Raw genomic sequence first — 24,450 nt, 5'->3', positions numbered from 1 at the left:
GTGTTGTAGGTCACCGAGCTTTGCTAGAGCATTTTTTTTTCACGATCGTGTGTAGGCAAGGTCGGTTTAACCACTTAAGCCCCGGACCAAAATGCTGCCTAAAGACCCAAGGTGTTTTTACAGTTCGGGACTGCGTCGCTTTAACAGACAATTGCGCGGTCATGCGACGTGGCCCCCAAACAAAATTGGCGTCCTTTTTTTCCCCACAAATAGAGCTTTCTTTTGGTGGTATTTGATCACCTCTGCGGTTTTTATTTTTTGCGCTATAAACAAAAATAAAGCGACAATTTTGAAAAAAATTCAATATTTTTTACTTTTTGTTATAATAAATATCCCCCAAAAACATATATAAAAACATTTTTTTCCCTCGGTTTAGGCCGATACGTATTCTTCGACCTATTTTTAGTAAAAAAAATCGCAATAAGCGTTTATCGATTGGTTTGCGCAAAATGTATAGCGTTTACAAAATAGGGGATAGTTTTATTGCATTTTTATAATTTTTTTTTTTTTTACTACTAATGGCGGCGATCAGCGATTTTTTTCGAGACTGCGACATTATGGTGGACACTTCGGACAATTTTGACACATTTTTGGGACAATTGTCATTTTCACAGCAAAAAATGCATTTAAATTGCATTCTTTATTGTGAAAATGACAGTTGCAGTTTGGGAGTTAACCACAGGGGCGCTGTAGGAGTTAGGGATCACTGTGTGTGTGTTTACAACTGTAGGGGGGTGTGGCTGTAGGACTGACGTCATCGATCGAGTCTCCCTATAAAAGGGATCACTCGATCGATGCGCCGCCACAGTGAAGCACGGGGAAGCCGTGTTTACATATTGCTCTCCCCGTTCTTCAGCTCCGGGGAGCGATCGCGACGGAGCGGCTAAAAACAAATAGCTGCGCCGTCGTCCCGGATCGCTCCCCGAGCGAACCCGACCGCCGCATGTAGCGGGGGGGGGTCCCGATCGGACCCCCGACCCGCTAGAAGGCAAGGACGTACATGAACGCCCATGTGCCTGTACGTGCCATACTGTGGACGTACATTTACATGCGGCGGTCGGGAAGTGGTTAACAATAATCGGGTTGAAAAAAAAAATTGTTTTTTCTAGACCATTAAAAATGACATTTTTTACATCCCGAAAAACGGTCGTGTTTAGGCGGCATTAGTCCTCAAAATGGGCATTTTTGATTTTCCCATAGACTTCAATGGTGTTCTTTATTCTACGCCAAACTTTTTCGATGTTCAAGATTTCTGTCATGAACCAAACAAGGGGTCGCCCAGCCCATCTCTAGTCAGGTACAAAGTCTGTGCTGTGTGTGAACAGAAGGGGTGGAGCCAGGTACATAGTCTCGGCTGCGTGTGAGCAGAAGGGGTGGAGTCAGGTACATAGTCTCTGCTGCGTGTTAGCAGAAGGGGTGGAGTCAGGTACATAGTCTATGCTGCGTGTTAGCAGAAGGGGTGGAGCCAGGTACATAGTCTGTGCTGCGTGTGAGCAGAAGGGGTGGAGCCAGGTACATAGTCTGTGCTGCGTGTGAGCAGAAGGGGTGGAGCCAGGTACATAGTCTGTGCTGCGTGTGAGCAGAAGGGATGGAGTCAGGTACATAGTCTGTGCTGCGTGTGAGCAGAAGGGGTGGAGTCAGGTACATAGTCTGTGCTGCGTGTGAGCAGAATAGATGGAGCCAGGTACATAGTCTGGGCTGCGTGTGAGCAGAAGGGGTGGAGTCAGGTACATAGTCTGTGCTGCGTGTGAGCAGAAGGGGTGGAGCCAGGTACATAGTCTGTGCTGCGTGTGAGCAGAAGGGATGGAGTCAGGTACATAGTCTGTGCTGCGTGTGAGCAGAAGGGGTGGAGTCAGGTACATAGTCTGTGCTGCGTGTGAGCAGAATAGATGGAGCCAGGTACATAGTCTGGGCTGCGTGTGAGCAGAAGGGGTGGAGTCAGGTACATAGTCTGTGCTGCGTGTGAGCAGAAGGGGTGGAGTCAGGTACATAGTCTGTGCTGCGTGTGAGCAGAAGGGGTGGAGCCAGGTACATAGTCTGTGCTGCGTGTTAGCAGAAGGGGTGGAGCCAGGTACATAGTCTGTGCTGCGTGTTAGCAGAAGGGGTGGAGCCAGGTACATAGTCTGTGCTGCGTGTGAGCAGAAGGGGTGGAGCCAGGTACATAGTCTGTGCTGCGTGTTAGCAGAAGGGGTGGAGCCAGGTACATAGTCTGTGCTGCGTGTGAGCAGAAGGGGTGGAGCCAGGTACATAGTCTGTGCTGCGTGCGAGCAGAAGGGGCGGAGTCAGGTACATAGTCTGTGCTGCGTGCGAGCAGAAGGGGTGGAGCCAGATACATAATGTACCAAAACGTCCCACACTCTGTTTGAGTGCTTTTGCTATATACTGCTTCCTCCGGGCTGAATATAGATATCAGATATTTTAAACCACTGACAACCAAGAACTAGACTGTACTTGTTTTGGCTGCTTACAGCCAACATGCTGGTGAAGAACATCAGATCTGGAATGTGGACTTTACTGCCAACACTGATAGAAAGGCCCCTATATTATCATTTCTAGATTTGCTCTCCCTTCTTAGAATAGCATTATAGGCTGGCTAGGTCCTATCTATTACAGAGTATCAGTATAATCAGTTAGCTAAAATATCCATCTAGGGGGAAACATTATTTCTCAAGGAAGTGTGTACATAGTATTGTCATATTGTCATATTCATAGAACCTAAATACGCAGAGCTGTCTGATTATTACTCTATAGTGATACAAGGATGTCTGAACCCAGAGTGTCAGGTGGGTTGGTATGTTGACCAGGTCATGGCTGTGCAGATGAGCAGGTCATTCTAAGCAGTCCTCTAGGGGGTCGTGCTACATTTTCGGGGCTCATCCGGGATACTATCTGCAGCACAACCTAGAATGGAGCTGCAATCTGCATGGGAGGCCACTGCTTCTCCGTCATTTCACATTTCACGGTGGGCAGGCGGTAAGTGGTTAAGCTTGTAATAATTACCTGCTTGCAGGGGCAGACTGACAACTCATAGGGCCCCAGTCAATAGAAGATTATGGGGCCCCCGGGCAATAGGAGATTATGGGGCCCCCAGGCAATAGGCAATTATGGGCCCCCCAGGCAATAGATTATGGGGCCACACAGTATACACACATACAGTATACACACACAGTACACACACAGACACACAATATACACACACAGAATACACACACTGAAAAGGTACTGGAGAGACGGGGCAGCTATAATCTTGGGATTTTTTTTAAAACACAGATTTTTACATACTGTCCCTGGTTTTACTGAGACTGGCAATCCTGATGGGGCCCCCTAGTGGCATGGGGCCCTCGGGCAGTGCCGGAGTGCCCAAATGGTCAGTCCGCCCCTGCCTGCTTGGAACTTAAAGAAGGGGGTACACCCTGAAAGCTTATTCTGAAAATTTGGATATTATTGCAAATAAAAAAGCATCACAGACAGCACTTAATTGTTTTTGTAATAGTTACTTTTTTAGCTCTATCCACAATACAAAATAATATTTTTTTCCCACAGCAGGAGTAGTTTTTTTTTTTATGTGACATTACAATTTTCAGAATAGCAGTTTTGCTTTCCCAAAGAACAAAAATGTTATAAGCTGGTTTGCATAAAAAGTATTTTATTAGACTTCATCGATAAAGAGGTTTTCTGAACAGATAATCTATCCCGTGGGATATGCTGGTGGAGAATGCGATTTTTTTTCATGACTTCCTGTGAATGTAACATCCCATAATTGTTTAGGGCCCATTCACACTTTTGTGTTTCTGCTCCCCAATGCATATGCACTGCCAAAACAAACACACTTCCCTCTCAGCACAATGTTTTAGGCACATTCACTGATTGCAGTTGTGCTGGAAAAATAAGGCAGGTACATTTTTTGGGGGGGTCAGCCAAAAGCACAGAGGGTCCAATGAAAACAAATGGACAGTGCAGAGTGCAAAAACATGCCTGGAAGTGTGGAGGGGAAAATGTCACATGTAACATTGTTTCTTCAAACAAGAGTGTGTAAAAAGCAATAGGCTGAGCAGCAAAGTAACATAATGCCAAGTGACGCTCACAGTCCTAAGTGCCGATTCACACGGCTGCAATGTCCGAGATCGGATGCGATTCGTACCGCACTGCAGTGCACATTACAAGCGATTTCTGTGCGATGCGATTTCAGCCATATGGCTGAATTCGCATTACATTCTGACCAAACTCGCACAGGACCCTTTTTTGGTCCGCAGCAGAATCGGATCTCATGGGTGCTCACACTTCAGATCCCACTGCAATATTCAAACTCATTTGGGAGTGTCATTAACTTTGAACTGACACTCCCAGAAGTTCGCATAGGGCAGTGTAAACTCCCACCGGGAAACATGCTATGCGGGAACCCGCAGTGGATTTGCAAGGTTCCCGCATTGCAGCAGTGTGAACGGCATTAAAACAACCAAAAAATACTGATGTCAATTTTTGTCTTCTTCTTTGGATAGACGTTGCCCCATCCATCATTGTGAAAGAGATCTGCCCACCTCTGATAAGCAGTGCAGCCCGTCCATTAGGGGCCCCATGTCATGTCAAATCGCATCTCAAATCGGCGGGAGTTGCCGGCAATGGCACCGTCCTAATCGGTGCGACGCCGCTGCACCCATTTAAAAAAATAGTTCCTGTACTACTTTTTGCGATTTCGGGCCGCAATTTACATTGACATGTGTGCAGAGATGTCTCTGGAATCGAGTCCAAAATCGGGGCTGACAAGCGGGAGTGAAATCGTGCGAGTTCCGCTGAACTCGCACGGCTTCACTTCCACAGCCCAGTGTTTACCTGTACCAGTCCAATAAAACAGCTAAAGTACAGATGATCACGGATGCTCGATTTAAATTGAATGAAAGGTATCATTAAGAAATAAATAATAATTTCATGTTCCTTTTGCAGTGAAGCCTAACCCCAATTTGAATGACTCATGAACAGTGCATGCTTTCTTCCATACCCGGCGGGGACACAGCTGAATAAATTAGGAACCTGTGTTTAAAAAAAAAAAAACTCTAATGATCTCACCTGTGAGTCTGTGAAGAGATCTAAAAAACATGGACTTTAGGGATTTTGAGAATCAGAGTTCTGTAATCACTAACCAACCTGTATACCTCAGTATAAGTCACCGCTGAAAGCATCTGTATATAATCTATGTCCATCTGTATAGTGTGGAATGTATAGCTGATGGGTTTATTATAACTAAGAGAACTTGGTGAGCAGTTCCCCTTCCACCACCTGGATTCTGTTTACATGACCCACGCTCTGTGCTATCCTCCAATGTGCTAGCTATGTAAGTTATTTTGGTTATCTACCTTTTTATATTCTCTCCTTTTTATTTATTTTTTGTCGCTAAATATCATATGGAAAGATAACAAGGATGTCTAAATTATGTTAAACTTCCAAACATGTCTTAAAATGAATGTTTTACATGGTATAATTTACAGAACTGCTAATCAATTTTTTTTCCCCAAATTGAAAAAATGTAGATGCTGTGTACTATGACTTAGATAATTCTGCAAAAGGATAGAGTATGTCCAATTTAAAAAAATGTGTATATATGCTTTGAAATTTTATGTTTTTTTTTTTTTTTTTTGTGTTTTGTGGTTGTGTTTTTTTTTTTGCATTTTCAGCATGTTTTTAAGACTCTTCCAATGCTGTTATGTTTGAAATAAATCTCATTGTGTCATTTTCCAAAATGCATCTGTCAGGTCAACAGGGACTGTGCCTTGCAACATTTTTAATTTGCTTGTGTCTGTGCATGCAGATATGTCTGTTCTGTGGCAGATCATAGAACTAGGGCATATACACGATGCGCCAGATTCAGATACAAGATACTACGGCGTATCTCCTGATCCGCCGTCGTATCTCAGAGTTCGGGAGGTCGTATCTATGCGCCTGATTCAGAGAATCAGTTACGCATAGATATCCCTAAGATTCGACTGGTGTAAGTGTCTTACACCGTCGTATCTTAGGCTGCATAATCACGCTGGCTGCTAGGTGGGCTTCCGTATAGTTACGCGAGGAAAATGCAAATGAGCTAGATATGCCAATTCAGAAACGTACGTCCTGCCGGCGCATTTTTTTTTTAAGTCGTTTACGTTCGGCTTTTTCCGGCGTATAGTTACCCCTGCTATGAGGCGTAGCTAATGTTAAGTATGGCCGTCATTCCCGCGCCGAGTTTTGAAATTTTTATGTCGTTTGCGTAAGTCGTTCACGAATACGGCTGTACGTCATTTACGTTCACGTCGAATCCAATACGTCCTTGCAACGTAATTTGCAGCAATGCACACTGGGATATTTTACGGACGGCGCATGCGCCGTTAAAAAAAAAAGTTAACGCGGGGTCAAGTAAAATTTAAATAAAACACGCCCCCAACATCCCCATTTGAATTAGGCGGACTTACGCCGCCACACATACGTTACGCCGCCATAACTAGGGGCGCAAGTTCTTTCGTTACGTTACGCCGGAAGAAAGATCTTTCTTAATCCGGCCCGATGTGTATAATTCTATGCAGACTGGACAAATATAAATGCACTTGTTCAAATGAGGAGGGGCATTTGTTTAACTTTTTAATTACTAGGCCGCTGCCTATATTTTATGTGCATTTTTGATGTGTGTTTTACATAAAAGGGGGTTTCTGTCCCTCCTTTTACCCTCATTTGTCCCTCATTTTTGTCTATATCCACCAGGACCAATAGTACGGATGTATCTTCTCAACAATATAGACATGACAGGGAATCTAACACATTCTTTTCTAGACTGAAATGTTTTGGATTCACATACACTTTTCAGTGGTATGCATAAAGCCCGTAGTCCTTGCCCATACAGAAAAAGGAACCACTCTTCTAATGTGATTGCGCTAGGTTCCTACTGCGCTATTGAAAATCCTTAACGGCATGTTTTTGTTAACCGAATGGATTATACTTTGACATTTATTTAAAAAAGTGAAGATATTTTTGCTTTCCTGTCTGTATAAAAACAGAACCACAGACCATGACTTGAATTTTCTCTGACAATGCCTCTAAGTTTCAAGCATTGACCCAAGAGGATATTGGGAATAACGCTTCCTCCTTATTCAGGGAGGTCTACATAATTCGGCTCTCTTGGCTGTTCTATGGTCCGCTCTGGCTTTTGCTATACCCTTGCTTTCATCTGTAAGACTTTGTTTAAGTCTTGGCTTGTCAATGCTCCTTCTTCCTCTTTTCTTTTTTTTTTTTTTTTTTTTTTAGAACCTCAATTTTGGCACATGTAGAAACCTTTAGGAAGAGCCCCTGTCAAAAAGTAAAAAAAAAATGTTATCCTAGGCAGATTTGAAAGCTGTTGCTGATGTGCATGAATAGCCCCAGTGTTTGACGAGATGTCTTTAAAAACCTAGTCTATGATTACACACGTTCTTAAAAATTCAAACTACACAGCTGTCCTGCTTCTACAACATGGCAAGTCACTGACCCAAACTGAGTGTTGGGAGCCCGCACCTGCCATATTTCTAAACAGGAAGGCCTGTTTCACACAGGTTTCAGCAGTGTGAGCAGTAAGCTTTGCCTAAGCATTTGCAGAGCCTTTAGCAAGCTTTGTTGAAGCTTTTGGCCCCTTTCAGATGGGGTAGACTCCGTTAAGCGGATCTGCCTGCTCAGCCTATTGCATTAGGGTGTGCACCCCAAAGCTCAGACATGCACGTGTACCGTATGTATGAGTCTCTCCCTCTTCCCCTCTCTGCCTCTCCCCATATCAGTAGGGCAATGGATGGTGTCAGTAGTTATGTTTTTATTTTGCATTGCTTTTTCTTTTCCAATATTTTATTGAATATTTCAAAAAAATTATAACAAGCCATGGTTTGCCCACGCAGGGGCGACATAGAACACACAACAAAAAAATATATAAGAAATAGCGCATGAACACATAATAGACATTTTGCATTGCTTTTTAATTATTTTTCCCCATTAATATTATTTTATAATTGTTTTAGGAGCCCCCGTTGGGGCTTTGGTGAAATCTCATTGGTCTAAACCAGGGGTCTCCAAACTTATTATACAAAGGGCCAGTTTACTCTCCTTAAAACTTTAAGGGGGCTGGACTGTGGCCATCGGGAGTAGAAAAAGTACCAGCATCAGTTGGTGTAAACAATGCCCCATCTTTTGTGTCAGTGACAGGAATTATGCCCCACTGTTGGTGTCTTTGGTAGGAATTGTGCCCCATCACTGGTGTCATTGGGCTCTATTGTTGCTGACATTGGGATGAATTGTGCCTCATCTTTGTTGTCAATGGGAGGAATTTTGCCCTATGTTGGTGTCATTGGAAGGAACGGTCCCCCATCATTAGTGTTATTGGGCTCCATTGTTGGTGTCATTGGAAGGAACGGTCCCTCATCATTAGTGTTATTGGGCCCCATTGTTGGTGTTATTGGGAAGAATTGTGCCCCATGTTGGTGTTATTGGATTGAATGGTCCCCCATCATTGGTGTCATTGGGAAGAACTGTGCCCCTTTGTTAGTGTCAGTAAATGACATAGTGCCCCAAGGGTCAGATAAAATCAAGCAAAGGGCCGCATCCGGCCCCCGGGCCGCAGTTTGGAGACCACTGGTCTAAACAGACCCCTGATGTCTCACTTTTGAGATAGAGAAGGGGACTGAGGACAGAGATTCCCCAGTCCATTTTTCTCCAGCCTCGGCTGCACTCTCCATCCTGAAACATCCCCTGCAGCAGCTGATGGGATAGGGGAGAAGGTAAGCTGTCGGCTCTGCAGCATTGGGGGGGGGGGGAGGTAGCAGGGGGAATCTGCGCCACACAGGGTGGTTAGGGGGTGCCCAGGCATACCCTGTGCGTACCCCTATGATGGGGGATCTGATGATCCCCGCTGAGCAGGAGGATGACATGTCCATGTCTGCTCTGCCCGTACTTCTTTATGGGGCGATCAGATGGAAATTAACTGCCTGTCCATTTCCATTTGACTGTCATCTGATCCACTAAACAGGGATATGGAATTAGTGGACCTCCAGTTGTGCAGAACTGCAAGACTTTGACAGCCACAAGCATGACACCCAAAGGCAGAGGCATGATGGGACTTGTAGTTTTTTAACAGCTGGAGGTCCACAAATTGCACATCCCTGTGCTAGATGGATGGGGATAAGCTCTCCATCCATCTGTTCTTGGCAGCCCGGATCAGATCGGATGCAGGCAGGTGTAAACTACATCAGCCTCCCCATAGAGAACAATGGGTGGTTCGATCGGGTCCTCCTGTCTGTTTTTTTTTTTCCAGGCGACCCCCAATTGGACCACCCATGGTCGGTCCACTGGTGTGAAAGGGACCTTCAAAGTAATGTTCAACTCCAGTTTGTGAATGTTGAACACAGATCCCAATGGGAAAATTCATTGCCATTTTTTAAACAAACTTCTATCAGACTTTAGCACTTCTTGCAAACTTGTTGAAAGTATACTGTAGCCTGCTAGCGGCTTGCTTAAAGTGGCAATCCACATTCCCATTGGGATCTGTGTTCAACATTTACTAACTGGAGATGAATCGTACTTTAAAATGCTTTGTAAAAGTTTTCTGTTCATGCTGCTCTTATACAAGCTGAAGCCTGTGTGCAACAGACCTAACCCTTTTCTAAAAAAAATTACAAAATCTACATCTGTTACGGGCACACAGCAATTTCTGGCAAAGTATGTATTCATCAGTTTAGCAAATGAATGACAATGGAAGCTATATTGGGTTATGGCTTGTCATGGTGACAGCTGTGGCTAATTTTTAAAAACAGCTGCTCATAGCAGCCAATAAGGTTTAATTTCATAGACGTCTTCCCACTTGTGCATCCCATAACGCTTGCAGTTTCACGCACTGAGGTGAGTTGATTGCCCATTCAACTAGATAGTCTGCTGTAATGCGATGCACCTGAACAAAGGAAAAACTGGGCCTGCAGAATAGAGATGGGCCGAACGACCCCCCCCCCCCCTGTTTGGTTCACGGAAGAACTTTAGAACATTTCAAAAAAGTTTGGAACCAAATAACAGACCCCATTAAAGTCTATGGTATCTGAACTGGAGAAATCAAAAGTGCCCATTTTGAAGGCTTATATCCAAGTAATTGGGCATACAATGGTTATGGGGGTCCGGGTACTACCCTGGGGTACATGTGAAAACATTTTTTTTTTTAAATGAGTGGGGATTTACTGATGCTTAAAGTGAAATCATCAAAATGATAAATTACAATAAAAATGAAAAAAATACTTTTAAATATAGTGCCTGGGGGGGGGGGGTCCTCTTAGTCTACCTGCAAAATGGCACATCGCACATCTGTACCGTGTATAGAACGTGCTGCAGCAATAATGATATTTATAAAGCCAAAAAAATTAAATTTTCCATTAGTTTTCTTTATTTTATAAACAGCTTGGGGAGCAAGTCTGCATGATAAGGCCACAATTTAGTGCAAGGGCAAGATTCGAGATTTATTTTATTTCTATTTTTTTGGGGGATAAATTCTGGTGTCTTTTGCAGACTTTGTATAGAAGTAACAGGTGCTGAAAAACTGGTCTTTGGGTGTCGGTGGTGCCTTATTCTTAATGAAAGCAAGAATTGGCCTTGCTGTCAAAAATTGCAATGATATGCACCTGTCAAACAGGTGTGGGAAAAATTGGTCCTTGGGTGTTAATTGTGCCCATGAAACTTACACTCACAAAGCTAGGCAGCCTAGACGGTCTTTCAGAGATCCCAGAAAGCACTTAATCAGCGACATCGTCATCAGGGGCTCGATAGCGGCTGCTAATCCAGGACTGATTCATTTTGATAAATGTCGGCCGGTCTGTGGACAGACGCACTCTCTTACCTGTCACAAAACCTCCGGCAGCATTGAACTCCCTTCAATGATCTGTAGCTCCCCAGTGCCGGCAGCACTCATGCAGCCCCAGACCATAACACTCCCACCACCATGCTTGACTGTAGCATTTTATTTTGTGTAGTCATAGATTACATTTTATTTTGTGTAGATTGCTACAGAAACACTACTTTGTCTACATTTATAAGTAAAATGTATCAAATTGGTCGCTGGGAAGTAAGTAGAAGTCGGCTTCTAATTATACTTTAAGCCTTTTTTAGAATACACACTTCCCTTTTGTAAGAGTTCATCACTACAGTAAACTTAGCTAAAGGCTAGACACACCTAAAGCATGCTGTATCTTGGATGTTTTGGATATTTGGCAAAGTGTTGATGGGTGCTGTCAGCAGTGCTCATCACAATTATCAAAGATAATGAAATCATTGTATTGTTTTGTCAGAATGTGTTAATGACCGCCAGAGCAAGCACTCTGTATTGTGGATTTGTAAACCTACATTTGTACCGTTATCCATCAATACACAATTGAAAGCAAGCATGGTGGACTGATTTAGGACCTAACTGACTAAACTCCTGAAGATTTTAGTAGAATGTTCTGCCATGTTTATTATGACCTATAATTGTTACACTTTGTAAAGTCTACGCATTGTAGTGTGTTGAGTTCTGTTTTATTGCAGCATGTTCCATTTTCATCATCAGCGCAGCATATGGTGTGAACTATTGACTTCAACTTGTCATTGCATTGGGTCTACATTGGGTAAATCTGGCCATAGACTGAGATTTTCTTTCGGGGGGGTCGCAGGGAGCTGTCCCTGCTGGGAGAACACCGTGATTATTTCTAGCGGCTAGAGCTGCTTGCAATAATCACATGTAAAATTCAACATGATTTGTACCTAAATCGATTGCTGGATTAACTTTGGTACAATCAGCCTGCTCATACATGGTTCAAATGTCGGATGGTCCCTGCTGAACCAGCCAAGATTTGAGACATTTATGGCTGGCTTAATGCACCCCAACAGATGTTATGCGAATGAGCCCCCTTTCTTGGGTTTTCAGTAGAACGTTTTCTATTCTGTTTACAATTGTCTGTCTCTTTCGCAGTGAGGGTTGGTGAACTGGCAGACTTTATCTACCATCCCGGTTTGTTTTTAGAAAATGACAACCTGCAACCAGCTATCTTTTTAGTTTCTGGCATGCATTGGAAATCTGTAGACCCCGGTGCATAGGTAAGTGATTCTTTGAATATACAATATGTTCTAGCCAAATTTGGGCTGTAATTTTAAAAAAAAAGTTCTTGTGTATCAAGTGCCTGATTTGGGGCCCAACCAATCTGTTTATTCAGTGTTGTGTGTGGTGTGTTTTTTATTTTTTTTTTATTTTTTCTGGTGTGGGCCAGAACCTGACTTTAAGCTTTTAATAACTTCACTTCAACACCGTGCTTCAGGTATCTGTCTTGTGCATTGAATATGGCAATGATTATGCATATTTGTCTATTATTGCTTTTATCTGTTGCCACTTATATTGGTTTTAGACTCTTTTTTAGACTCTTTTTTTAATTTTTACAGTGTACATTGTTCCAATGCCTGGCCACGTTAGTGTTATGGTTTTTCTCGATATCATATAAGTGGTCACTGAGTCTATCCCGTAATCTCCTGATGGTCCTACCTACATATTGGATGTTACAGCTGTTGCAAGTGATAACGTAAATAATGAACTTAGTGTTACAGTTGATATATTGCTTAATTTTAAAATCTCTGCCACTAGAACATGATCGCACATTTTTGCCAGTTCCTATTAAGGGGCAATATCTACACCCACTGGTGCCACATTTGAAAGTGCCCACAAAGCTCAACCAAGTTTGGGAGATAGGTTTAGATTCAAAAAGACTGGGTGAAAGAACACCCCCCAATGTAGGGGCTCTGCGGCTAACCGTCTTGATGCCCTTAGACAAAATAGATTCATAAGACACATCACTGTACAAAACAGGCAAGTATTTAGTGACAATCTGTCTGATTTTATGAAACTCCATGCTATATGAAGTGGAGAAGGCAGGGGCTAATTCATTGACCATCGGATTGTTATGTTTATCCCTGGACCTCCCACTAACCAAGAGTCTCTGGGGATGGCACTAACTCTATGAAGAGCGTTGTTAATAACTGTGGCTGAATAGCCTCTAGCTTTAAATCTGTTGGCCATCTTCCGAGCCTCACTGGTGTTTCCATAACAATTTCCTTTAATTGTGTTTTATTTGAGGGAGGTTTGACCATTTTCAGCTGTTTTGACTACATTTTTAATTGATTCCGTTCTGCTATAGGCGGACTTTAGTCACGTGTGTATGATGTTTTAGTATATATTTTATTATGGTGTGAACCTTTCTTTAGCCATGACTAAGCACTTACTGTAAGTGCGAAACGCGTCGGCCATACTGTGTTTTGTTGGTTGCAGTGACTGTGTGTACAGTTGAAAATAAAAACAACTTTGTTTTTAAAGTCATTTGGAGTGCGGCTATCAAGATTTTCGTTCTTCCATTGTGCTATCATTAGCATTGCCAGCACCTTGGTGGTTCAACAGCCCTTGATTGCTCACGGGGCTCACCTGGAGCGGTGAGAAAATTTGTCTGTCAATACACTAGCTTAAAGGAACCTATTTAGAAAATAAAAAAACAACCCCTTTTAAGAGTTTCAATTTGTATGCAATCAGGCAGGCCGTGCACTGCCGGTATATGGTTTTGATAAATCTGAAGACAAAAATCTGCAGAAAATCTAATAGTGTGTATGGGGCCTTAGTGTAGACAGAGAACAAGCAACTGCATTCAATAGCATGTGGGAATGTTATGGAATAGGATGAAATCAATGGCTGTAGGGAAAATGGGTTCCTGGCATTGCTTAGAACAGGGGTGATCAAACTCTATTTCATTGTGGGCTGCATCAGCAGTATGGCTACCCTCAAAGGGTCGGTCTCTGGGGTGCGCTACATACAGAGTGCAGGCTTTAGTGGTGCATCAGAGTGCAGAGTTCAGGGTTGTCCTATGCACAGAGTGCAGGGTTATGCTACATATAGAGTGCAGAGTTCATGATTACGCTATGTGCAGAGTGCAGTTCCAAAAGTTCCCTATGCACAGAGCTCAGCATGCAGAGGTGTGCAGAGTTTACAGTGTTTACAACAACCCCAATCCAACCTCCAAAGGCCCCCCTCCCGGGCTTCCTTGCTTCTCTCCTACCTTGCCTTGTAGGGAGATCTTTCTCTAAGATTCCAGAGATCGGTCCCCATCGTTCCTCGCCATAAGTGCGTGCAGGGATCTTTTTAGTTCTGGGGGCGACTGAGAGAAAAGCATCAGTGTTTGCAATTGACAGCATCATAGGCCCCTGGGAAAAATATGCTCTGGGGCCCCTACCAGGGAGATGACATCCTATGGCAAAAAGTGAATGTGGCTAAATATTGGGAATGGGGTTCTAGTCTGATTAGAAACCACAATTAAACAAGGGAATTGTCTCACGTTAAATTCAACCTCAGTACACACTGTCCTGCCCTCTCTACCCACTGCCCCTGTATACACTGTCCCTCGTTTAACCTGTATACACTGCCTCCCTGTCATAAATGCCTCTCCCAGTCATGTTGCTATTGGGCCTTGTTTACTTGGTCATATGTAAGCGTACACCAATGCAAGGGCCATGTTTGTATGCATGGACATGAGGATGCACAGTTGTTGCTTGCATCCTCATGCAGGCAGTTCCATTCATGTCAGTTAGAATGCAGTGGCTGCACAGATACAGCCACTGCTTCCAATCTGGCATCTGTGTGGCTACAAGTCCCCAAATCCACGCTGTCTCTTTTGGGGACTCGCACCTATATGGATGTCAAATTTTTAGAGCAGTGTCCATGCAGCCGCTGCATCCCAATTTCCATGAATTGGGATGCACGCAACACCTGTAGATGCCTGTGCAGGAAAACATGGCCTTCACATGGGTGTACGCTTAAGTATGCCCATGTGAACAAGGCTAACTGTAACGTACAGACAAACGCACACAATGACCATTCTTTGTTACAAATTCCTGCAACCGCTTCAGAGTTGCTGTAGGCCTCTTGGTATCCTCTCTGATCAGTTTCCTTCTGGATCTTTCATCCAGTTTGGAGCGATGTCTTGATCCAGGGAGGGTCTGTGTTGTACCAAATACCTTTCACTTCCTAATCATAGACTTCACTCTGCTTCTAGGCATTGGTAAGCCTTTGAATTTTGTTGTATCCATCTCCTGACATGTGCCTGACCATAACTTTACCCTTGAGATCTTTTGACAGTCCCTTGCCGCCCATAGTCGTTTCATTGTTTCAGCTGCACTACCAGGGTCTGAAATGCTCCAGGAAGGCTCTTTTATGCTAAGCTAATCAAAATGACCACAACTGATCATGGTAGAAAGTCTAATGGCTTTGTGTGTCATTGAGAAGGTGATTAGCTGAGGGACCCCAGAAGAGGAGGATCGGGGCCTCTCTGTGCATAACCAACTGCACAGTGGTGGTAAGTATGACATGTTTGTTTGTTTGTAAAAAAAAAAAAGGAACCTTTACAACCCCTTTAAGTATATAGTACAAATTCAGAGGCATTGAAAACCTCCAAAGGAGAAATAAATGAATAAATCAAATGTTCAATATAGAACAGGGCAATAACAATACTATGGGGGTTATTTATGAAAGGAAAATCCACTTTGCACTAAAAGTGCACTTGAAATTGCGCTGAAAGTACACTTGGAAGTACAGTCGCTGTAGACCCAAGGGGGATATGAAAGGAAAATTAAAAACGGCATTTTAGCTTGCACATGATTGGATAAAAAAAATCAGCAGAACTTCCCCTCAATTCAGATCTACCCCTCAGATTTACAGTGACTGTATTTCCAAGTGCAATTTCAAGTGCACTTTGCACTTGTAGTGCAAAGTGGATTTGCCTTACGTAAATGACCCCCCCCCCCATCAGTGCAGGGAGATTGAGTACAGCATAGCCATATACATAGCTACGGAGTCATGTCAGACAGGTAACAGTTGGAGTTTAGGAATCTCGTGGTGGGTACCAAAGGGACCAAGGTTTCCATATGAGGTCAAAGGAATTGAAGGATTTGTGCAGTAGGGCTATCATCCCCCCCCCCCCCCAGTTATTAGAAGTGTTTGGTAAGTAGCATGGTGGATCACTTTGGAAGGGTTAGGAGATGGGTCTTGTTTCCAGTGCCTAGTGATGGGTGAGTTTAGTGGCAATTAGAATATTAGCTACTATGCCATAATGCATAACCGGAAATGTGTCAATACTAGAGTTGAGCGAACCCGAACTGTAAAGTTCAGGTTCGGTACGGACTTTGGTTTTTTCCCGAACCCGAATAATTGGAAAAAGTTTGGGTCCGGGTTCAGAGTTCGGGGGAAAAAAAAATGCGCGGAGGTCCCCACAAATTCAATAACCAGACCCTTGAGGTCTGGTATGGATATTAAGGGGAACCCCGCCGTCAATTTAAAAAAAAAAATTACGTGCGGTTCCCCCTAAATATCCATAACCAGACCCGTTATCCGAGCACATTGACCTCGCCGGCCGCAGAAAAGAATTTACACTTCCTTCGTGAAATGGTAGGGGTACAGTGTACCCCATTACCATTTCACACGGGGGGGTCAGGATCTGGGGGTCCCCTTTGTTAAAGGGGTCTTCCAGATTCTGATAAGCCTCCTGCCCGCATACCCCCACAACCACCGGGCAAGGGTTGTGGGGATGAGATGCGCCAGAAAAGTGATGAGCTAGTAGGAAACATTTTAGCTAGTCTATATGAGGTGAAATACCACATAAGAGATGTTTTAAGGCTATTTCCCAATGGTTTATATGGTGTGTTATGGAGTGTGAGTACCTAATAGCTTGTGTCCATTGGTAATCCAGTGAAGGAGGTTTGGAAGTCTGATTCCCATCGGAGCATAGGCTTGGATTTACTGGATTCGATATTTTTTCTTGCAATATACTTTGTGTGTGTGATATAATATAAAATATGGGATGTTCCATTGGTGGGTATTAGTTACAGAAGAGCTGCTATATATATTTATATTTTAGGATGTACCCTAATGGATTGTAATGGAGAAGTAGTTAAAAAGTGATAGATGCGGTATAGAGTATAGAGTCGGGGAGGTTCTCCAAATAGTGAATACCAAATTTCTCAAAGTTTCTCAATTTATTGTCAGGGATGAGGTGTTCTAGAGCAGTGTATTGGTGACATGGTGATCAAAAGGTAGGGAAATGGAGTTTACAATTTTCCTCCATGAAAGAATGGATGCCCTGGTAGTAGGTATGCATCCGGATAAGTTAAACGCTCTCCACATGTCCATAAATAGCTGTTTAAAACAACAGTTTACTGTACCTGGCTAACCAGCATTTGACACCTGCACCACCAAGTAAAGACACACTAATAATAAAATAATAATATTTTTTCTCCTGTCAGAGTCCCCTTACTAACAATTTAACGTTGCCACCCCTCCCCTCCCCCCTAACAGAACACTTCGGCCAGCGCTATTGGCACTGATCGGGAGTCGGTCGGCTGCTAGTTTTCTAGCATGCTCATCTAAAAAAGCCAGCCAAACAGCCAGCTTCTGTCAGACCGGCTAACACACACGGGCTAAATGTCGGCTTGTGACACAGTACTGCATTGACGAAGGGGGGCACGTTAGGACTTGGGAAGCAGTTTTCCCCATGTACAGCCCTGCTCATTACTTCCCGCTCCATCTCTGTAGTTCAGTGTTTTTAAAGTTGGCTTTTAAGTTTGTACTAGAATACTACAAAACATAGTAACTGTCTTCCCCTGCCCTGTTGCACATTTCAAAACTAGGTGGTGTTGCTGTGCCTTTCCTCCTACCTACTGACAAGAGTATTGAGTGATGCTGCTGTCACATCTCCTCCTGTCAGCCTATAGGGGCAGAGCTTAATAAAACAGGTGGGGCCCATGCATTAGGACAGCCCTGGGGATGAGAGTTGGAGGTGGCGTAATGAAGTTCTGCCTGCAAAACTTTGTTCGAGGGCCACTTGACGAGGCCTGGTGGGCCAGATTTGGCCCGATGGTCTTGTGTTTAACATATGTGGTTTAGAACAATCACAGCACATTTGAAGAACGCATACCCACTAGAAGGAGGGAACCTCAAGGCAGGACAGCTGAATCCGAGGTCAACAGTCTTGGGGACCAAATTTTATCAAATTGACTTTGACTTCCCCCTGTTATGTGTGGCTTTATAAAGCTGTAGTACAGAATTAATCAGTGATTTCCATCTATCCACGGTGGTAGTGGGGGGCTTAAGCCTTCCACTGAAGAACAATAGCTTTTCTGGCATAAAATAACAGAAGGTCAATTTGAGTCCTGGTCATTTCTATTGGCCAGAGGTTCCACCAAGCCCAATAGACCAACCCCAATATGGAAGTGGATCACAATGCTGGTTAGGTCCGTAATGTATTGCAAAATGTGAATCCAGTAGACAGTAATCACACTGCAGGACAAACGCATAAGAAATCTGAGAAGCGCCTTTAGCAAGCAGCAAACCGATTAACAAAGAGCTTGCTTAGCTGTGCTGACGTGATGTAGCTGTGATGAGCGATTATTAGGTTGAATAAGCCTGTCCCTGGCCAAAATCAATTGCTACCTTCCCCTTCCTGCTCAGTCTGCAATGACCCTCTGAATTGTACAAGATAACAACTTACTCACAGAGATTGCTACAGCCCTAGTATAAATAGAATATGATGTGTGAAATACACATTGTAGCTAGGGTTTACTCAAAGTGTATAAAGCAGAAAATGTAGTGAAATGACTCTCATAGAGTCCAATACAGTCCTGCAGCAGCGTTGTAAATTCTACGCTTGCTGTAATCCTAGACAGTGTTGAGGTAAGAAAAGATGTGCTCCAATCACCACTGTTGTTCACCACGTGGGGGATAAGGAAACCCCTTCAGGGGATACACTTACCAGATGGTAGATGTAAAACAGCATGTAATCCACCTTATTCGTCAGATTTTCACCATATAATGATATTCAGCATGTGTGTATGAGGGAAAAAAAGCTCATATAGAGTAGTACCGTTTTTAAAACGTTTATTAAACAAAATCCCCCAATTAGGCTTTCCCCTACAGTAATATGCGTACCATATAATGATAAAAAGCAGGCATGTAATATAAATCTGTGTTTGGCTCACGGTTTTTGACCCTGAAGACCGCTCTGATGGATTTCCTCTCGGCGGGTTCCTGGTTCTTTCCTCGTGGAGCGCAAACGTCACTTCCGGTTGCTGTGTTTGGAGAGTCACGCTCTGACGCGTTTCGTCACTTCCGGACTTCAACTGAGGGCGTGCAAGGGTTTACTCAAAGCCAATTATTTGCTGCCAGTAAGATGGGTTTCATGGAGAAAAATCAACTGGGCCTTCTATTGAAACAGCAGGGCCTTTTTCACTTTTGAGAACATGTTCTGAATGTTCTAGGACAACAAATTAACTTCTTTCTCCATCAATGGAGATACATGCACTATATTACCAAAAGTATTGGGATGCCTGCCTTGAACTTTAAAGGCATCCCAGCCTTAGTTCGTAGGGGTCATTGAGTTGGCTCACCCTTTTGCAGCTATAACAGTGTCAACTCTTCTGGGAAGGCTGTCCACAAGGTTTAGGAGTGTGTCTATGGGAATGTTTGACTATTCTTCCAGAAGTGCATTTGTGAGGCCAGGCACTAATGTGGTCAAGAAGGCCTGGCTCGCAGTCTCAGCTCGAATTCATCCCAAAGGTGTTCTATCGGGTTGAGGCCAAGTTCCTCCCCCCTAAATTTGCTCATCCATGTCTTTATGGATCGCCCTTTGTGAACTGGTGCGCAGCAATGTTGGAATGGGAAGGGGCCATCCCCAAACTGTTCCCACAAAGTTAGGAGCAGGAAGTTGTCCAAAATGTCTTGGTATGCTGACGCCTTAAGAGTTCCCTTCACTAGAACTAAAGGGGCAAGCCCAACCCCCACACCATAATTCCCCCTCCACCAAATGATTTGGACCAGTGCACAAAGCACCTGTTGGGGCGCCTTGAGGACTGGAATTGAGAAACGCTGCCCCCAAGACACGTCTGCTCTCCTTCACATCGCAGCCACGCTTTATTTACTTGACATTTGATTAGTCTTTTTCCATAATGTAATGAACTAATGGTTACAGTGAATATATACCAATTAGTAGTTCCTCCTTATTCATGCCTTCTGTCCAGTTCCAGGTGGGCTGTACACAATATCCAGAACACTGCAGGCCTGGGTAGTGGAGAATGCACCCAAACTTTGATAGTCCGGTACTATTTTTTGTGTGTGGTGTGTTTTTTTTTTTTTTTTTGTACAGCTGCTGTTTAAACAGGATCTCTAGCCAATTTTTTATTTTTATTTTTTGGGTTGGAAAGTGGAGGTGTAAAAAACCTTGTCTGCTGCTTTGATACTACACCGGGTCCTTGGGAGCTGGTTTGTCTCTTCAAGGTTCTTTCCCCAATAACATGTGCAGCACTTGCACAGTGTGTTCCAGATTGTACTGAAGCCTCATAGGATGTTTGACAAGAGTATCCAAGGTGGCATCAGTCAGCTTTGGGCTTCATTCTCACCTAAGAGAGAAAGAAAGAAGCATGGGCTGTGTACCCCCCAAAAAATAAATTTGTAAAAAAAATCTGTGGTTTCATGAAAAGAAAGGGAAGGAGCAATATTCTTCACAAAAGGAAAATGGAGTAATGCCGCGTACACACGTGGCTCAAACTTGTGTTGCATACACACGGTCACACAAATGTTGTCTAAAATTCCGACCGCCAAGAACGCGGTGACATACAACACTACGACGAGCCAAGAAAAATTGAAGTTCAATGATTCCGAGCATGCGTAGGATTTTTGTGCATCGGAAATTGCATATAGACGATCGGAATTGCCGACAAGAACTTTTGCCGTCGGAAAATTTGAGAACCAGCTCTCAAAGTTTTGCTGTCGGAAAACTCCGACAGAAAATGTCCGGTGGAGCCTACACACGGTCGGAATTTCCGTCCAAAAACTTGCAACAAAATTTATTGTCAGAAATTTCGATCCTGTGTACGTGGCATAAGAGCCTGCTTTAGGTGACATGGAATTATTGAAAATATGTAGTGGTAATGGCGCAGGGGGTGATGTCAAGCTGGAAGACAGGAAGTTTGCGATCCACCATCTTGTGAGTGTCTGGAGACCAGGACAGATACAATCATCAAAAAGGCACTTTAACGGTTACATCTCTTACATAGAATGGCGCAGAATCAACAATATCTTAAGAGGAAAGAGGATTGTTGTCTGCAGTGCATCAGATATGCACTTTCAAATGTGAGTTTTCAGTGTACTTTTTAATAAATACTGATGGCCAGATTCTTAGTCAGCGGCGTATTTCTGCGGCGGCGTAACGTATCCGATTTACGTTACGCCTCCGCAACTTAGACGGGCAAGTGTTGTATTCTCAAAGCACGTGCTCCGTAAGTTGCGGCGGCGTAGCGTAAATCGGCCAGCGTAAGCCCGCCTAATTCAAATTTGGATCAGGGGGGCATGCGCCGTCCGTGGAATTTCCCAGTGTGCATTGCTCCAAAGTACGCCGCAAGGACGTCATTGGTTTCGACGTGAAAGTAAATGACGTCCAGCCCCATTCACGGACTACTTACGCAAACGACGTAACTTTTTCAAATTTCGACGCGGGAACGACGTCCATACTCAACATTGGCACGCCACACTTATGCCTCATATAGCAGGGGAAACTATACGCCGGGAAAAGCCTAACGTAAACGTCGTAACTTTACTGCGTCGGCCGCGCGTACGTTCGGGAATTCGTGTATCTAGCGAATTTGCATACTCGACGCGTAATTCGACGGAAGCGACACCTAGCGGTCAAAAAAAAAATGCAGTTAAGATCCGACGGCGTAAGAGACTTACGCCTGTCGGATCTAATGGATATCTATGCGTAACTGATTCTAAAAATCAGGCGCATAGATACGACGGGTCGGATTAGGACTTACGACGGCGTACATGGCGCTGCGCCGTCGTAAGTCCTTTCAGAATCTGGGCCTGATACTCTATCTTCATTTGAGTTTTGGTGGAAGAAACGTAATATGATGGAGGATGGATTGAATTCCTGAGATAATTGTATCTGGAGAAACATCTGAACTTACACCTACCCTGTTTAAAGGGATAAGTTTTTTTTTTGACCTAATATTAATTTGGGTCAAATACTGGAGGTGGGGGTATATGTATTTGCAGGTAAAGGGAAGAGCACTACAGCTGGTGAAACACTCACAAGTGAAATATATGGATCGATCAATTTGCATGAATTGGGATATGAATAACATTGTTTTTATATGTCAGCACTGACTATTTGAGCCACATAGACTATACAGCACTTACTGATTTAATGCAGAGTTCTGCCGAAAAAAGTCAGCCAGCTACAAATACTGCAACTGCTGACTTTTTTAATATATGGACACCTGTCCAATGTCAGCACCCAAAGCCGATCTGTCCCTCGGTTCTCAGGTGCCTCCACCACCATCTTCGGTAAGGGAATCGGTTCCCTACTGCGCATGCGCGAGTAGCGCTGCACGATCCCACTGGTCCCTGCTGTCTTCTGGGACCTGTGCTTAGCCCAGAAGACAGAGGGGGGCAGAGAAGGCGCCGGGCATGGTGTAGGTCGCCGCGGTGACCTATGCCCGGAAGTGGGAGCAAATACCTGGTTTACACAGGTATCTGCTCCCTCCTCTCCCCTGAAAGGTCCAAAATGTGACACCGGAGGAGGGGAGGATTCTGAAAAGTGGAAGTTCCATTTGTTGGGTGGAACTCCACTTAAATGACATTGGTTTATGAAGAACGACATCATGCATGTCATTTAAGTGAATATTTTATTGATGTTGATTTGTCACGCATGTTTTGAGCAAGTTTGATCACACATTATAAGACGGCGCTGCACTGAGATAACAGTATATTCTGGTAGTGGAACCGTGTCTGAGGAGAAACCCCTAATGTGTTCCTGCTGTTATGAATAAGTATTTTATCAGTCACTGTTGTAAGTTCACAGGACAAGATGATATGGAAAGTAAAGGACACATTTTATTTCTGATCATGATGACATGGAAAGTACAATGATTAACACATGGTGAGCCACAAAACCGTACCTGTCACTTACAAATACAGTAAACAGATGACAGAACAGCCAGCTTATCATTAAAAATGTTAACCAATCCAACAGATTTTTAGGATATGGGTAGAGAAAAAGCTATGAAAGTTCTGGCAGAAGCATGCACACTATTCTCCTAAAAACTATTCTTGCATAACTGGAAGGGTGTAAATGGACCATCTGATTTCCAGGTGGTATACTGTATAGCAGGGGTCTCCAAACTTTTCCAACAAAGGGCCACTTTATTGTCCTTCAGACTTTAGGAGGGCCGGATTGTGGCCAGCAGGGTCAGAACATGTCACGGGCCCAGCATCAGTGAGAATAAATATGGCCTTAGGGTTGGTAGCCAATAGGAGGAGGTGTATTCCCCCTATTATTAGGAGGTATAGTATCCCATCATTGGGATCGGTGGAAGATATAGTTCCCCATTGTTGGTGTCAGTGGGACAAATAGTGCCTTATATCAGTGGGAAGAATTGTTCCCCAAGGGTCGGATAAAGACTAGCAAAGGGCCACATCTGGCCCTCGGGCCACAGTTTGGAGACCCCTGCTGTATAGGTGCACGTGGCCACTTCAGAGCACAAGGGGAGTCTCAAACGGATTCCTTTTGCTGCATGAGCCGTCGGTCTCTGCACCATGATAATCCGAGATCTGCAGTGGGGAGTAGTGAGACTCTGTTAGTATTGGGGGTAGTGCTAGAGGTGATGCAATCTTTCAGCATCTCCACACTGCCAACACATAAACGCCCCTTCCAATTGCTACACCTGAATTTCCACTGATAGTCTTGAGTAAAGTCTATGTAATGTGGAACATGTAAAAAAAAAAGATCTTTTTAAAATTAATATTTCCTATTTTATGTATGGCATTTCTGTTTTCCATATTCCGACTTTTTCTACTTCAGTATTTTCTTTGAAATAAAAAAAACTGGCGTATGACAATGTGATATTTAATCTGACGATGCAATTATATTGCTATATATTGTTTGATATTTATTTTTTCTTTATTTTATTGACAAAAAGATGATATGTTAAATCATCATCTATCATCTGCTTATAAAATCTCAGGGCTTTTCACAGCAAGTTCCTCCCCCCCCCCCCCCCTGCCAAGTTCTCAGCGCCACTTACCTGCCATGTCCTTTGCAGAGGTCCAGTGTACTTCCTGTTGGATTTTTTTATTTGTGTGTAGAATGTTGCAGTGTGCAGTGGGTGGGAAGGGAGAATGAAGAACATTGGTGAGCTCAACTTGCCCACCACTGTGTAGCCATATTTGTAGTCTGAGAGAGCTGGCACTTTAACACATGCATAGTCAAAGGTCAATTATTGAATATCCAGAATTAATGGGATGTTATTCCCACTCTATTCAATTCTTTACATTGATTGTTTGATTTTTTGGTGCAGGATGTTATGCATTATACTGTATGTCTT

The 24,450-nt window shown here is 43.6% G+C and overlaps 1 protein-coding gene across 1 annotated transcript in view; it reads left to right on the top strand.

The window, feature by feature from the left end:
* The first annotated feature begins 5,132 nt into the window (after positions 1-5,132).
* The window catches only part of LOC120919015 (cytochrome b561), a 189,342-nt gene continuing 170,024 nt past the window's right edge, over positions 5,133-24,450 (top strand). The window contains exons 1-2 of the mRNA XM_040330955.1: positions 5,133-5,329; positions 11,966-12,090. The gene's annotated coding sequence lies outside the window, so the exon portion shown is untranslated. The remainder of the gene's footprint in view (positions 5,330-11,965; positions 12,091-24,450) is intronic.

Source organism: Rana temporaria, chromosome 12 (genome assembly GCF_905171775.1).
Source record: "Rana temporaria chromosome 12, aRanTem1.1, whole genome shotgun sequence".
NCBI lineage: Eukaryota > Metazoa > Chordata > Amphibia > Anura > Ranidae > Rana > Rana temporaria.
This window is presented reverse-complemented; position numbering and strand designations above follow the sequence as displayed.